The sequence below is a fragment of the Chiloscyllium punctatum genome, chromosome 39 (genome assembly GCF_047496795.1).
Source record: "Chiloscyllium punctatum isolate Juve2018m chromosome 39, sChiPun1.3, whole genome shotgun sequence".
NCBI lineage: Eukaryota > Metazoa > Chordata > Chondrichthyes > Orectolobiformes > Hemiscylliidae > Chiloscyllium > Chiloscyllium punctatum.
Genome location: NC_092777.1, coordinates 52,875,219 through 52,889,077, shown reverse-complemented (window position 1 = coordinate 52,889,077; position 13,859 = coordinate 52,875,219). Strand labels below are relative to the sequence as shown.

General features: G+C 37.9%; 1 protein-coding gene across 2 annotated transcripts in view; it reads right to left on the bottom strand.

The window, feature by feature from the left end:
• Positions 1-5,778: 5,778 nt before the first annotated feature.
• usp36 (ubiquitin specific peptidase 36) overlaps positions 5,779-13,859 on the bottom strand; it is a 76,353-nt gene continuing 68,272 nt past the window's right edge. For both annotated transcript variants that reach the window (XM_072558713.1, XM_072558712.1), the window contains exon 21: positions 5,779-12,195. The gene's annotated coding sequence lies outside the window, so the exon portion shown is untranslated. The remainder of the gene's footprint in view (positions 12,196-13,859) is intronic.

Below are 13,859 nucleotides of genomic sequence, written 5' to 3'. Positions count from 1 at the left end.
AGTTTCTCTTCGGGGACTTTCTGCATATTCTCCAGATGCGAATCTCTCCACTACTGTCCCTCCTCAAGACTCACAGACAGGCTAACACTGGCTTTTCTGTGACTAACTGCTTTTAAGTTTCTCAAATATTGCTTTTCAGCTCTGATAGCCTGAACTAAAAACTGTCTTGAATGGATCTTTTCTTCTGAACTCAACCTGGTCTTCGGTCTTTTCTGTATTCGTCAGTTTCTCTCAGTAAACACCAGCTATTAGCTGAGCAGATGGCTGAAGGGGCACTTAACTTGAATCACAGAAAAGCTACTTTTGAACTTAATTTTTTTTCCAAAAAGTCTTTGACCCTTACAGAACTGAAAACTAAAACAGCCCACTTCCCAATAATATTTGAGGTTAAGTTTCCAAACAATATTATGAAAATGCATTCGTAATAAAAAAATCCCACTGAGCTGCTCTTGGAACGACCTTTGGCTGGTCCAGTTAATAGTGTTTCCCAGGATGTTGATATAGGGGGAATACAGCAATGGTATTACCATTGACTTGCAGAGATATTTAGCTTCTTTCTGGTACTTATGTGGCTCTAATGGTGCTTGCCAGGAATTAGTTCAAACCAAACATTGTCCAGGTCTTGCAAAATATAGAGACAGACTGCTTCAGTAGCTAAGTTGTGAATGATGAATGTCGTATAATCAAAACAGCACCACATCGGACATTATGTGCAGGGAAGGTGGCCTTTAAACCAGTTGAATACGATTGACTCAATGGCACGACTCGAGTAACTCCTGCAATAATGTTTGGCTTCCGATGGTGACAACTTCTTCCTTTCTTGCACATAACTCTAAATTGTGTAGTTTAGATTTGTGCTAGTAAATAAAGAGGCTATTTGACCCACTGTCAGTGTGCTGGCTCTGATAGAGTGACTTCCTTAGTAGCATGATCTAGCATTTTCTTGTAGCCCTACACATTCTTCCTTTTCAGTTAATAATCCAATACTACCCAAAATGCTTCCATTGAATGCTTCATCACACACATGGGCAGCATATTCCCCAAGTCTTGGTCAATCTCGAAAATGAAGAAGCTTTTCCACCTGGCATTGTTTTTTTTTGCCCATCACAAACTTCTGTCCTCGTTTCCTACTCCCAATGGGAATCTGTTCCTTATTAACTCGCTCCAGACCCCTCATGATTTTGAATACCTCTTTCAAATCACACCTCCATCTTATCTGCATGGGTAACAGTTCTGAATTTTACATACTATTATCTCAAATTGTTTTACATACCTTCAAAAAGGATGGCAACCATTCGAGAAGTGTGGCATGATACACCAGGTAAGGCTAAACTGATGTTCTATAAGAGGTTCAGCATAACCTCTTTGCTATTGCACTTTGTATCTTTATTAACAAAAGTCTAGGTTGTTACATCGCTGAAAAACAGAAATTGGTGCACGTATATACCAAGGTCCCTTTGCTGTTACAATTCTAAAGAGAGAGTATCTTTCCTTTTATATTACTTCCTCTTACTTTTCCTACCAAAATGAATCATGTCTTATGTCTCTAAATTTCATCCAGTGCTTGTCCACCTACTATCGAATACGCCCTTTTGAAATCCTGCACCATTGCCCTCGTTGTTCACACATCTTCAGATCATTTACAAATTTTTAATTTGTGCAATGTATACAAAGGTTTAGCTCATGAAGACACATCAGGGAGAGCTAGGGTCCTAAACACTGACGTCTTGTGAACTCCACTGAGTCAAATGTTGTTTTAGAACATAGAACAATACAGCACAGAACAGGCCCTTCGGCCCACGATGTTGTGCCGAACTTCTAACCTAGATTAAGCACCCATCCATGTACCTATCCAAATGCCGCTTAAAAGGTCGCCAATGATTCTGACTCTACCACTCCCACGGGCAGCGCATTCCATGCCCCCACCACTCTCTGGGTAAAGAACCCACCCCTGACATCTCCCCTACACCTTCCACCCTTCACCTTAAATTTATGTCCCCTTGTAACACTCTGTTGTACCCGGGGAAAAAGTTTCTGACTGTCTACTCTATCTATTCCTCTGATCATCTTATAAACCTCTATCAAGTCACCCCTCATCCTTCGCCGTTCCAACGAGAAAAGGCCGAGAACTCTCAACCTATCCTCGTACAGGATAGCAGGAGAACTTAACAAGTACTTTGCGTCAGTTTTCACAGTGGAAGACATGAGTAATATCCCAAAAATTAAAGGGTGTCACGGGGCTGAGTTGAGTATGGTTGCCATTATGAAAGAGATAGTGCTAGAAAAGTTAAAAAGTCTTAAAATTGATAAATCTCCTGGCCCCGATGGGATACACCCTAGAGTTCTGAGAGAGGTTGCTGAGGAAATAGCAGAGGCATTGGTTGAGATCTTTCAAGAGTCACTGGAGTCAGGAAAGGTCCCGGATGATTGGAAGATGGCTGTAGTAACCCCCTTGTTCAAGAAAGGATCAAGGCAAAAGATGGAAAATTATAGGCCAATCAGCTTAACCTCGGTTGTTGGTAAAATTCTAGAATCCATTATTAAGGATGAGGTTTCTAAATTCTTGGAAGAGCAGAGTCTGATTAGAACAAGTCAACATGGATTTAGTAAAGGGAGGTCATGCCTGACAAACCTGTTGGAACTTTTTGAAGAGGTAACAAGTAGGTTAGACCAGGGAAACCCAGTGGATGTGGTCTATCTGGACTTTCAAAAGGCCTTTGATAAGGTGCCACATGGGAGGCTGCTGAGCAAGGTGAGGGCCCATGGTGTTCGAGGTGAGCTGCTGGGATGGATTGAGGATTGGCTATCTAACAGAAGGCAGAGAGTTGGGATAAAAGGTTCTTTTTCAGAATGGCAGCCGGTGACGAGCGGTGTCCCGCAGGGTTCGGTGCTGGGGCCACAGCTGTTCGCATTATATATTAATGATTTGGATGAGGGAACCGGGGGCATTCTAGCGAAGTTTGCCGATGATACGAAGTTAGGTGGACAGGCAGGTAGTACTGAGGAAGTGGGGAGGCTACAGAAGGATCTAGACAGGTTGGGAGAGTGGTCCAGGAAATGGCTGATGGAATTTAACGTGAGCAAGTGCGAGGTCTTGCACTTTGGCAAAAAGAATAAAAGCATGGACTACTTTCTAAATGGTGAGAAACTTAATAAAGCCAAAGCACAAAGGGATCTGGGAGTGCTAGTCGAGGATTCACTAAAGGTAAACATGCAGGTTGAGTCTGTGATTAAGAAAGCGAATGCAATGTTGTCTCTTATCTCAAGAGGGTTAGAATATAAAAGCAGAGATGTACTACTAAGACTTTATAAAGCTCTGGTTAGGCCCCATTTGGAGTACTGTGTCCAGTTTTGGTCCCCACACCTCAGGAAGGACATACTGGCACTGGAACGTGTCCAGCGGAGATTCACACGGATGATCCCTGGAATGACAGGTCTAGCATATGAGGAACGGCTGAGGATACTGGGATTGTATTCGTTGGAGTTTAGAAGATTAAGGGGAGATCTAATAGAGACGTACAAAATAATACATGGCTTTGAAAAGGTGGATGCTAGAAAATTGTTTCTGTTAGGCGAGGAGACTAGGACCCGTGGACACAGCCTTAGAATTAGAGGGGGTCATTTCAGAACGGAAATGCGGAGACATTTCTTCAGCCAGAGAGTGGTGGGCCTGTGGAATTCATTGCCACGGAGTGCAGTGGAAGCTGGGACGCTAAATGTCTTCAAGGCCGAGATTGATAATTCCTCTAGACAACAAGAACCTAAGGGCTACGGGGAGAACGCTGGCAAGTGGAGCTGAAATGCGCATCAGCCATGATTGAATGGCGGAGTGGACTCGATGGGCCGAATGGCCTTACTTCCACTCCTATGTCTTATGGTACTACCTACTCTCCATTCCAGGCAACATCCTGGTAAATCTTCTCTGCACCCTCTCCAAAGCTTCCACATCTTTCCTAAAGTGAGGCGACCAGAACTGCACACAGTACTCCAACTGTGGCCTAACCAAAGTCCTGTACAGCTGCAACATCACTTCACGACTCTTGAATTCAATCACTCTGCTAATGAACGATAATACTCCATAGGCCTTCTTACAAACTCTATCCACCTGAGTGGCAACCTTCAAAGATCTATGTACATAGACCCCAAGATCCCTCTGTTCCACCACCTGACTAAGAACCCTACCATTAACCCTGTATTCCGCATTCTTATTTGTTCTTCCAAAATGGACAACCTCACACTTGGCAGGGTTGAACTCCATCTGCCACTCGTCAGCCCAGCTCTGCATCATATCTAAGTCCCTTTGCAAACGACAAATGCCCTCCTCACTGTCCACAACTCCACCTATCTTTGTATCATCTGCAAATTTACTGACCCACCCTTCGACTCCCTCATCTAAGTCATTAATAAAAATTACAAACAGCAGAGGACCCAGAACTGATCCCTGCGGAACTCCACTTGTTAGCTTTCCATCACAACTCAAACTTATTGGTTTCCAATGTACCTCAGATTCCTCTTTTGTGGTTTTTGTTTGTTAATTCTTAAGTGCTCCAAAACAATGCATCTTCAATCAACTTTGCAGCACCATCTTGAATATTGATACAACACTTAAAAAAGCATATTAAACAATGGGCATATTTGCTGGACCAGAAAATCTCCTTTGCAGAATTATAATCCAAACTGCAGAGGTCAAACAGTTTATCGCAAAGAAATTTCTTTCTGATTTAAAGTTCACTCATTCATAAAAACCATCAGAATTGTAGCGAAAATTGCAAACTTGCATATATTCAATAACTTACCCATAACATGATATTCATAAGAGCAACGTGAAGTTTTGAAATCAATCACATTGATTTGTTCATTGCTAACAAGACCAGGATCTATTGCCCATTCTTTACCTGCTCTTGAATCCAAATAGCAGAGCTCCAGTAGATCACAAGATTGTTTAAGAGATCTGCAATACAAGAATCAATGGGTACGCAACAGACAAAGATGAACCCTCTCTTATGCATTGGAGATCAGAAATTTAAAAAGTGTGACAGTTTTAAGAAAGCTTCCTTCTCTCCAGTAAAACTTGTAAGTGACTGAGTCCACCCAGAGAATTTAGCAGGACAAATATCAGCACTGCTCAGGAATACTGTTAGGGCATCATTTTCCACATCTTGTTCCACCAATCTAACCATATTTTAAGTATTGAGTGAAAAATAAGGCAAGAAAATGTTGCTTTGTAAAATGCCTGCTTAAGGTTGCTGGTACACTGTCTCTTTCGTCATGTCTATCACAGGTTTGCTAATTCTTAAGGTGGCCACTAAAAAAAAGTAAAGCTAATAATTTTGTACACAGACTGTACTTGATAAATTATACTGTGCCATTGTTGTAACGGATAGATCTACAGGTGAACTAACAGCCGAATATTGAGTGCTTAAAGTTTTAGCCTCAGTTAAAACCATTTATTTTCTAACATTTAAAAATCTTTTCAATGAACAGTGTATGGAGCCAAATTTTAAAGAATTAAATTTTAATTCAAACTCAACGGAAAGGTAAAAATGTATTAGTTTTACTTAGTCATTTTTCAAATAGTGACTACATTCCCCTTTGAGACTATGCATTTTGGTTCATTCTCCAAAAGGTCTATGGATCAAAATTGTCGCATACTACCAAAAGTTGTGTCGCTGTTTCAAAGTCATTATGAAAACAATGAGGATGTTGGGGATAGAGCATGCAATTACCATAACAAATGGTTTAACATTTAATTTTAAAAAGTGATGAAAACACAGGAAATCGATGTAAATGTGCATATATTTTATCCATGTCACAACAGAGACAACATTATTGCACGCATTTTCAGGAGACAATTTATCAATAAAAAGGCAAAAAACACAATGTCAAGACTAAACACAATCAGAAGGAGAAATCTTCAGACAATAAAGTGTTCAAAACCATCAAGATTACAAGGAAAATCAGAATACCAAAGTAGATATATATTGCAGATAATTCACAGTAACAGACATATGATCAGAGCCTGAAATGCTGAAACAGTGGCCTACATTAACTGCATTGATATTAGTCAATAATTTGACCCATATACAGTTTAAGTATAGTTTTTTAAACTAACTACTGATAACTAACAGCTGCCAATCCAAACAGCTTTCAGACTGGGTCAGACGCAACGGAAACCATGGCAACAACATAGAAATACATTAAAAGGAGATCATTACACTTTTTAGCTTTAAAGCTTATTGGAAGCACAGGATATCCAATACTAATTCTGGCATTAGATCAGCATTTTCTATACAGTCCAGAATCGAACACCAAAAACTAAAGTTGCAACTTGGTACTTTATAAAGAAATAGATCTCTTTCAGGTCAGAAGATCGGCAACATTTTAATAAATATTTTATGATGATGGATATTCAATATTGGACATTACATTCCAGTGATAAATAATTTCTGTACAAAAGGATTAAAATTAATTGGTCTAGAAAACAATTCTGCTTTCTTTAACTTTGTACTATGCTCGCAACCCTTTGTCATTTCAACATTCAACAGTGAGCAGAACAGGTTTGGGGACAGTGGGAACACAGTTTAAAACAGTTCATTGATTTATTTACCAATATGAGACCTATGTGGTGGAAATCTTAGTGGCAATAGAAATCACATGCATCTTCAGGAGTGCTTGATAACAAAGCATAATGAAACTACAAATTAAAACTTGGTAACACTATGCCTAAACTTGATTTTATAAATGAGATATTAATGTCTATCTGTAAAAATAGATCTTTATCTTGACCTAAGTTATTTTTTGGAAGGGAACTGGGTTGTTTATTGTTCTCACTCTTCCATTTGGAGCCCCTTCATTTAAGGGATATGACATTTAAATTTTGCACTACACATTCAATTTTAGGAAAGCACAATTGTAACTTAGCTATTTGGTTACTGAAACAGAAAGAACATTTAACCAGTAATGTACACAACATCCAATTCAGTTTTGTCTGCTTCAAGTTGAAGCACAGAAACTCTCAGCATAAAAGCAATATTGCACTGAGTGAATCAAGAATGGGACAGTCCATACAAGGTTATTTTAGTTTATCTGAAACAAATACTACAGATGGTCTATTTCTATGATGTATATGACACAGTCAATACAAACCACTGTTACTGATGCTAAACAAATTTGAAAAAAAAAGTTAGTTCATGTTGAACCTGTAAACTACTGCAGATGGGGGAATTCTGAAATAAAAACAAAGTGCAGAAGTAATTCAACAGATCTGGCAGCATTGTGGATAGAGAAACAGAGTTAATATTTCAGGTCCATAGTTTTTCTTCCAAATTGCTGAGTTTGTTCCACACTTGGCTTTTAATTTGTGTTGGGCTGTTTGGTAAGGTGGGAGGGGGTAGCAGCAGAAGGCAGAAAGTTACAAACAAGTACAAAAGCTCTCTACTTAATCTCTGGAGTACATAGTCCAACTTCTATTCTCCAACTTTGGCAGCTCTGTGCAAGAAGCATTTAAATAGTTGACTTGAACATTAAGACTGGTTAAACAGGGATGCACATGAGTATTCGAGCTACGCTATTCATAACCAAATGATTACATTGCTGAACCCTGGGGAGGGGAGGAACAGGGGACATGCCTGAAGGTGGCAGGAGTGTCATCAGCAAAGCAGATGGGATCTAGAAATTCATAAACAGTGGTATCTTACATAAAAGCAGAGAAGTTATCCTAAACCTTTATAAAGCTTTGATTATAGGTCACAACTAGGAGATTAATACCCATTTCTGGTCACCATACTTTGCAAGTGTGTGTTGTCACTTAAGAGGAGATTTGCTTGAATGGTTCCAAGGATGAAGAATTTTTAGCTACAAGATGAGATTGGAGAAAATAGGTTTGGTCTGTTGAAGCAAAGGAAGTGCAAGAGGTATAGAGGCATTCGAAATAATGGAGACAAACCACACTGAAGAAGAAATCTTTTTAAACAAAGCAGATAGCAATGATCTGAAACTTGCCACCTATGACTTTGGTGTAAAGCATAGATCAACAATGTTTTCAAATGGCAAACCAAATGAACATTTCAGGGAGGCAAACTTTCGGGGCAAGGGGGAAATAATGTTGGGGAATAGGATTCATGGGAATGCTGTACCAAACTGAGGTTGACAAAGCTTCAAAACAATTTTGATAAGCTGGACAGATAATGTCAGCTGAAATTCATTGCAGAGAAGGTGAGGAGATGCATTTTATTAAAAAGAATATGGATAGCAATATAAAACAAAAAGGGCCCAAATCTAAAGGAATGCAGGAGCAGAGGGATCTGGGTATGTGTGCACACAGAGCATTGAAGGAGGCAGGACAGGTAGGGTGAACAATTAATGAAGTACGTAGTACCCTGGGTTTTATTAATTGAAAAAAAGCAAGGAGGTAATCCTGGAAGTTGTGACAACCCTCGATTCGGTCTTGCTTGGATTACAATTCTGGGTGCAAAACTATAAGGAGAATGTGAAGGCATTGAAGAGGGAGATTGCACACGAGATTTACAAAAATTATTTTCAGGATGAAAAACTGAGTTTTGAGGATACATTGGAGAGGTTGTCACTGCTTCCCTTACAGCAACAACAGCAATGAAGATAGGTGGCAGGTTTAAAAATCATGAGTGGGCTGTTTAGAAGAGATACAGAGATTGCTCCCACTCATAAAAGGATAGGGAATGACAAAGCACAGAAAGTAAATTTAGAAAAGAAGCAAATATGATGGGATAAAAAAAAATGGTTCAGGTTTGGGATGCAAAGTGTAGTGGAGGCAAGTTCTACTGAGGCATTGAAGAGGGCATTAGATGAACAGAAAATATTTAAACATATGCGGAAAAGGCAGAAGAATGGCACCAAGTCATGTTTCTAATTTGGAGAGTAATAGAGATGCAATGGACTGAATGGCCTTTTTCTGTGATTCTGGCTATTCATGAGCACTCTCAAAGTCTTGAATAACAGATCATAAACTCTCCTCACCCACCAGTTTAACTGCTTCTACATTTTAACATAATAAATAATTGTCAAATAAAAACATTTCAGTCCTGTAAATATAAAAATAATTTTCAAAAGGGAAAGGGAAAGGGAAACAAAACTGACCCATGCAAAACAGCTTCAGTCCATCTTATTACTTTAGACAATATTTCAAAACTAATTTCTGGTCCTAGTGCCAATTTACACAGTGATTTTCAGCTTAACATTTAGATGAATGTACACAAAAGCAAACTTATCAGAACAAAATTACAAATGAATAATAGTCTTATTAACCCACTAATTAATCTTTCATTCACCCAAAACTGACTGCTTTAGTCAGGTCACAACACTGGAATGCTCACTGATTCACACAAAGAAAGAAAAACCTTTAGAAGCAGCGGCATCCAAACATAAAACCGCAGGAACCACGACTAAATTTTTGAACTTCAACATAGCAACTTTCAGCATCCAGCATAGTGAACCACTTTACGTAGTTAGTAATGATAGACTGGTGACCAAACCTTATAACTCAAAATTAATACTAATAATTAATTGATATGCAACCGTTACTCTATAAAATGAAAAAGCCTGGCCTGCAGATGAAAAATAGACAATGAATTTTTTTTAAAATATAATATTCTCAACCAAAACAGATAATTTCACTTCTGATGTAAACTCGACCATTCATGGCTTTTAACAAGAATAAATATCGATGCAAGGCCATGGGTAAAAGGCAAACTAAAAAACTGGTTTACATACATACAGATGCTGCTGTGCTTCAGTTTCAATAACTCCATTTGCTATTTCTATTGAGAGTCTAACAGTTAACATTGAAGTATATTTTTAATAGAGCAATTACTGCGAAAAGCACAAATCTGAACACTGAAACACTGGTTGGACTCCTAACTGAAATTTATTTGAAGCAATATGTATATCTGATTTAACCATGAAATGTTTCTTTTGGAATTTTAGCTCAATGGAGGCATATGTTTACCATTGAGTGCTATGCAAATTAATACAAAATTATGTTACAGAAACATAGAAAGCAAAATACATTCAAGTTAGCAGACATTGCTTTTACCTCCAAAATGATATGCCTCAGAATTGTAATTGAGTTCAGCCTGATGTCAGTAAAGTTCAATAATAACTTTGTAGCCTTAAATGTCTTCTTTGCAAAAAAAAAACTAACCAGTTAACCGCATAAATTTGATTTTAACAAGTCATTTCAGTTGATACTGGAAACCTAAATAACATTCCATTGAACCAAATTCAATTATGTTGCTCAAATATTAACACTAGCAGATTACCTTTACTTGCTCAGAATTCTGAAAACACATTTAAATCCTTTCAATACAGTTTAAACAAGATATGAACTTAGGTGGCACTTCGATCTGTAACTTCTTAAAATACATTTTTTTTAACAAACAAAACGTAAACTCTTGATAAGTTAAACATTAGAAAATACACTTTTCCACAGGAAAGTATTGTTAAATTCTAACTCCACCTTTTTTTAAATATTAACATATTTCACATCAGTATAATGATAATTTCTTTCTTCTAATATCCTAAAGCACCTAAACACAGGTATTTTACAGGAAATTGTTATTTCATGAAAGGTAATGAGTCTTGGTTTAAAGAGCTGAAGATTTGAAGCAAAGGGAAGCCGAACCCTAAATTGAAGCCCTGTAAAGCAGCAGATTCTGTACATTCTCACTAAATCATTGATCAACATATACAGTTACATTTTAATGTGTACTGACTGTTCCCAGTGTCTGGTTTCTACTCAGAGTACCAATTCTACACAGTTTCAGTTAAAAGTACTCTGCTGGGAAAAGTAGCAAGTACCTTTAGTAATGAATATACACACTGGAGAAGTATGATTAAATGGAATTGAAACTATCCTCATACACAGGTTGAGAACTAAACATTTGGAGGTGTCCATTACCCCCAATAGCAAGAATATAACACTGGAAAAGTTGATTTTCTAAGCAACTAATCTTGACATTCAGAACCTTATTCTAACAAGTTTCCTGGAAACAGAGAGAACACTGTTTTGACACCTAACAGATTATTTCTTTCTTAATATTGCGCAAAAGGAAATTAATGCTTAGCATTTTCAAGTGTCATTTCAGCAAACTCAAAATGCTGCATGTTAATCACAGCGAATTCCTTACTGTTCTCTAAAGGTCAACCAAATGATATCCATTTTATAGGCACTTATTTTACGAACTGTCAAGCAGATTCAATACCTGATACATTAAATAAAGTGAAACTGCAGACTAATCAAATAAGAAACTAAATTGTGAACTGGGACACCTGGGGTGGGGGCGGGGAAGGGGGTTGAAGAGAGCAGGCTAATCATCTTTAATTGCTTGGAAATGGCATGCAATGCAAAACAAAGAGGGAAAATATATTTTTTACTTAAAATCGATTCAGCAGAAGAGATGCAAGGCAAAACAAAAAGGAAAAGTGGGAGCTACAGAGGAAACATTTAGCTAAATGAGGTTAGGTAAACGTTGACACAATTCAATATAAATGATGGAAACGCTTGAATCTTGTGCTGTATATAAAACTATATTTTCAAATAAACAGTTATAAAATAGCCAGTTAATAGAAGCAGATAACAGTGCAGAACTTCCACAATGCAGGGATTTAGCTTGTTACTTCTTATGTTTGATCATCAGTTGAATCTGAATGTATCTATAATAAAATGGGACATTTTTCCCATGACCAATTGGTCAAAATGCACACAACATGAGTAATGCAACTGAACATCATGACTAGCTGCTACCGTGCAATTTAGGACTTCCGTTTTCATTCCTCCAAGGGCAAGAGAAAATTAATAAATTGGCAATGCAATTTTGCATTTTGTCACATAAACCAGAAACAATCTAACATACTGCATTTCGATGGACTTCTGAATCAAGTTTTTGCTTTGGACGCGATGAGTTTCAAAGAATTCTAGAAATGTAATCCATACTCGATTGCAGATCCTCAGTTCATGGCTGGTTTAGTCTCACACTGCAACCATTGAACCTCTCCTCCAGACATCTTAGTATGGGTTGCTGGCCACCACAAATTGCTTCAGCATCAGTCTTATTGTTCAAACCAATAACAAAGACACTGAACGTAGGTCTGCATCGCTTAAAAGTTCTTTGCATTGCTTCTGCCTGTGGACATGTTCAACTAACTGAACTCTGTGTTCCTCTGCAAAAGTAAGCAAAGATATTAAGTACATAAAGACATTACTAATTTGTGTTACTTTGAAACTTTTTTTAACATTCTAAACATTTTCCTTTAACTATCCCAAAATAACTACATTATGCAATATCTATTATTCTGCAACTTAATCGTCAACATAAATATGCAATTTAGATATTAAAATATTTATTGCTTATTGTCACAATTACTTAAATACAGAAATTATGTAACTGAAATAAGCTTTCATTAGGATTTAACAAACTGTCTGACATTTTCAAAAATGTACCAATCTGAAAAGAACTATTTATTTGTCACATAGAATTGATGACAGCCTTTTTCATTTTTATCTGACAAAATTGATTAACATGAGCAAACCTTCAGAGAATATTTATACAAATAAAAAAGACACACAAATGTTAAAACTCCAACACCTAGAACCTAGGATACATTCAGGCATTTGCAAACAACAACTTGAGAGAATCAGGAAGAGAAGGTACATTTGGTCATACAATAATTGGGAGTTGAACATAGTCCAATGTTCCCCTGATGGAAGAGACGGTCACACTGTTATCGATACCAATCGATATATTGAACAATCCAAGAGAGCATTCTAAGTTTGTTCAAAATATCGTTTCAATTGCATGACACTGTAATCTTTTGCTATAAATTTTACGTCTAATGATCCTGCTCCACAGCTACCTGAAGAAGGAGCAGCACTCCAAAAGCTAGTGCTTCCAAATAAATCTGTTGGACTATAACCTGGTGTGTGATTTTTAAACTTTGTCCACCCCAGTCTGACACCAACACCTCCACACTCTGGAGCTGAAAGCACTCTTTTCCTATGTGGGTTCTCCCTTAGGCAACTGTCTTACTGTGGTTTATTCAATTTAAAAATGCAACAGGTATATTCTTAGTCACCCACATATATTCACAGTCACAAACAGAGTTATGTAGGAAGCAGTAAGCTACATTCTAGTGAAAAACAAGTCTGTTTTTCCAAATTGCAACAACGGCTTTATATAGCCCCTTCAGCACAGCAAAACAAATTAGGGTGTTTGAAAGCTATTATCAAGCAAAATATGACACCACATTGCATCAGATAACATCAAGACTTGGTCAAAGGGACAGATTTTAGGAATCATCTTAAAGACAATAGAGAGATAGAAAGGAAAGGGGTTTAAGAAAGGAATGCAGATAATGTTCCCAACCCTGGAGTTGGGGACCACTATGCCGAAAGAATCGAATCCTTCCACCATGTGTCAGATACAGACCACCAGTCAACAATCCACAAACCAGGGACACAGCCAGACAGAACAGATTCAGGATGATCCAGGTAATGATTACAGACACTCACAACAGACTACACAAATACAGACAAGAAATTGCGCGCCAAAAATCGTTAATTTCAAAAAAACGGAACACCCATGGGCTCACCGATCTCTGGACTCATAGCAGAAGCAGTAATGCAAAGGTTAGAACAAACAGTCTTACCACAACTTCAACCCAAACTCTGGGTCAGATATGTGGATGACACCTTTTGTAATAATTAAAAACACAGAAATAGAGAACACACACCAGATCATCAATGCCACACTCACAGGAATCAGATTCACTAGAGAGGAAGAAAAGGACAACCAACTCCCATTCCTAGATGTGATGGTACAGAGAAC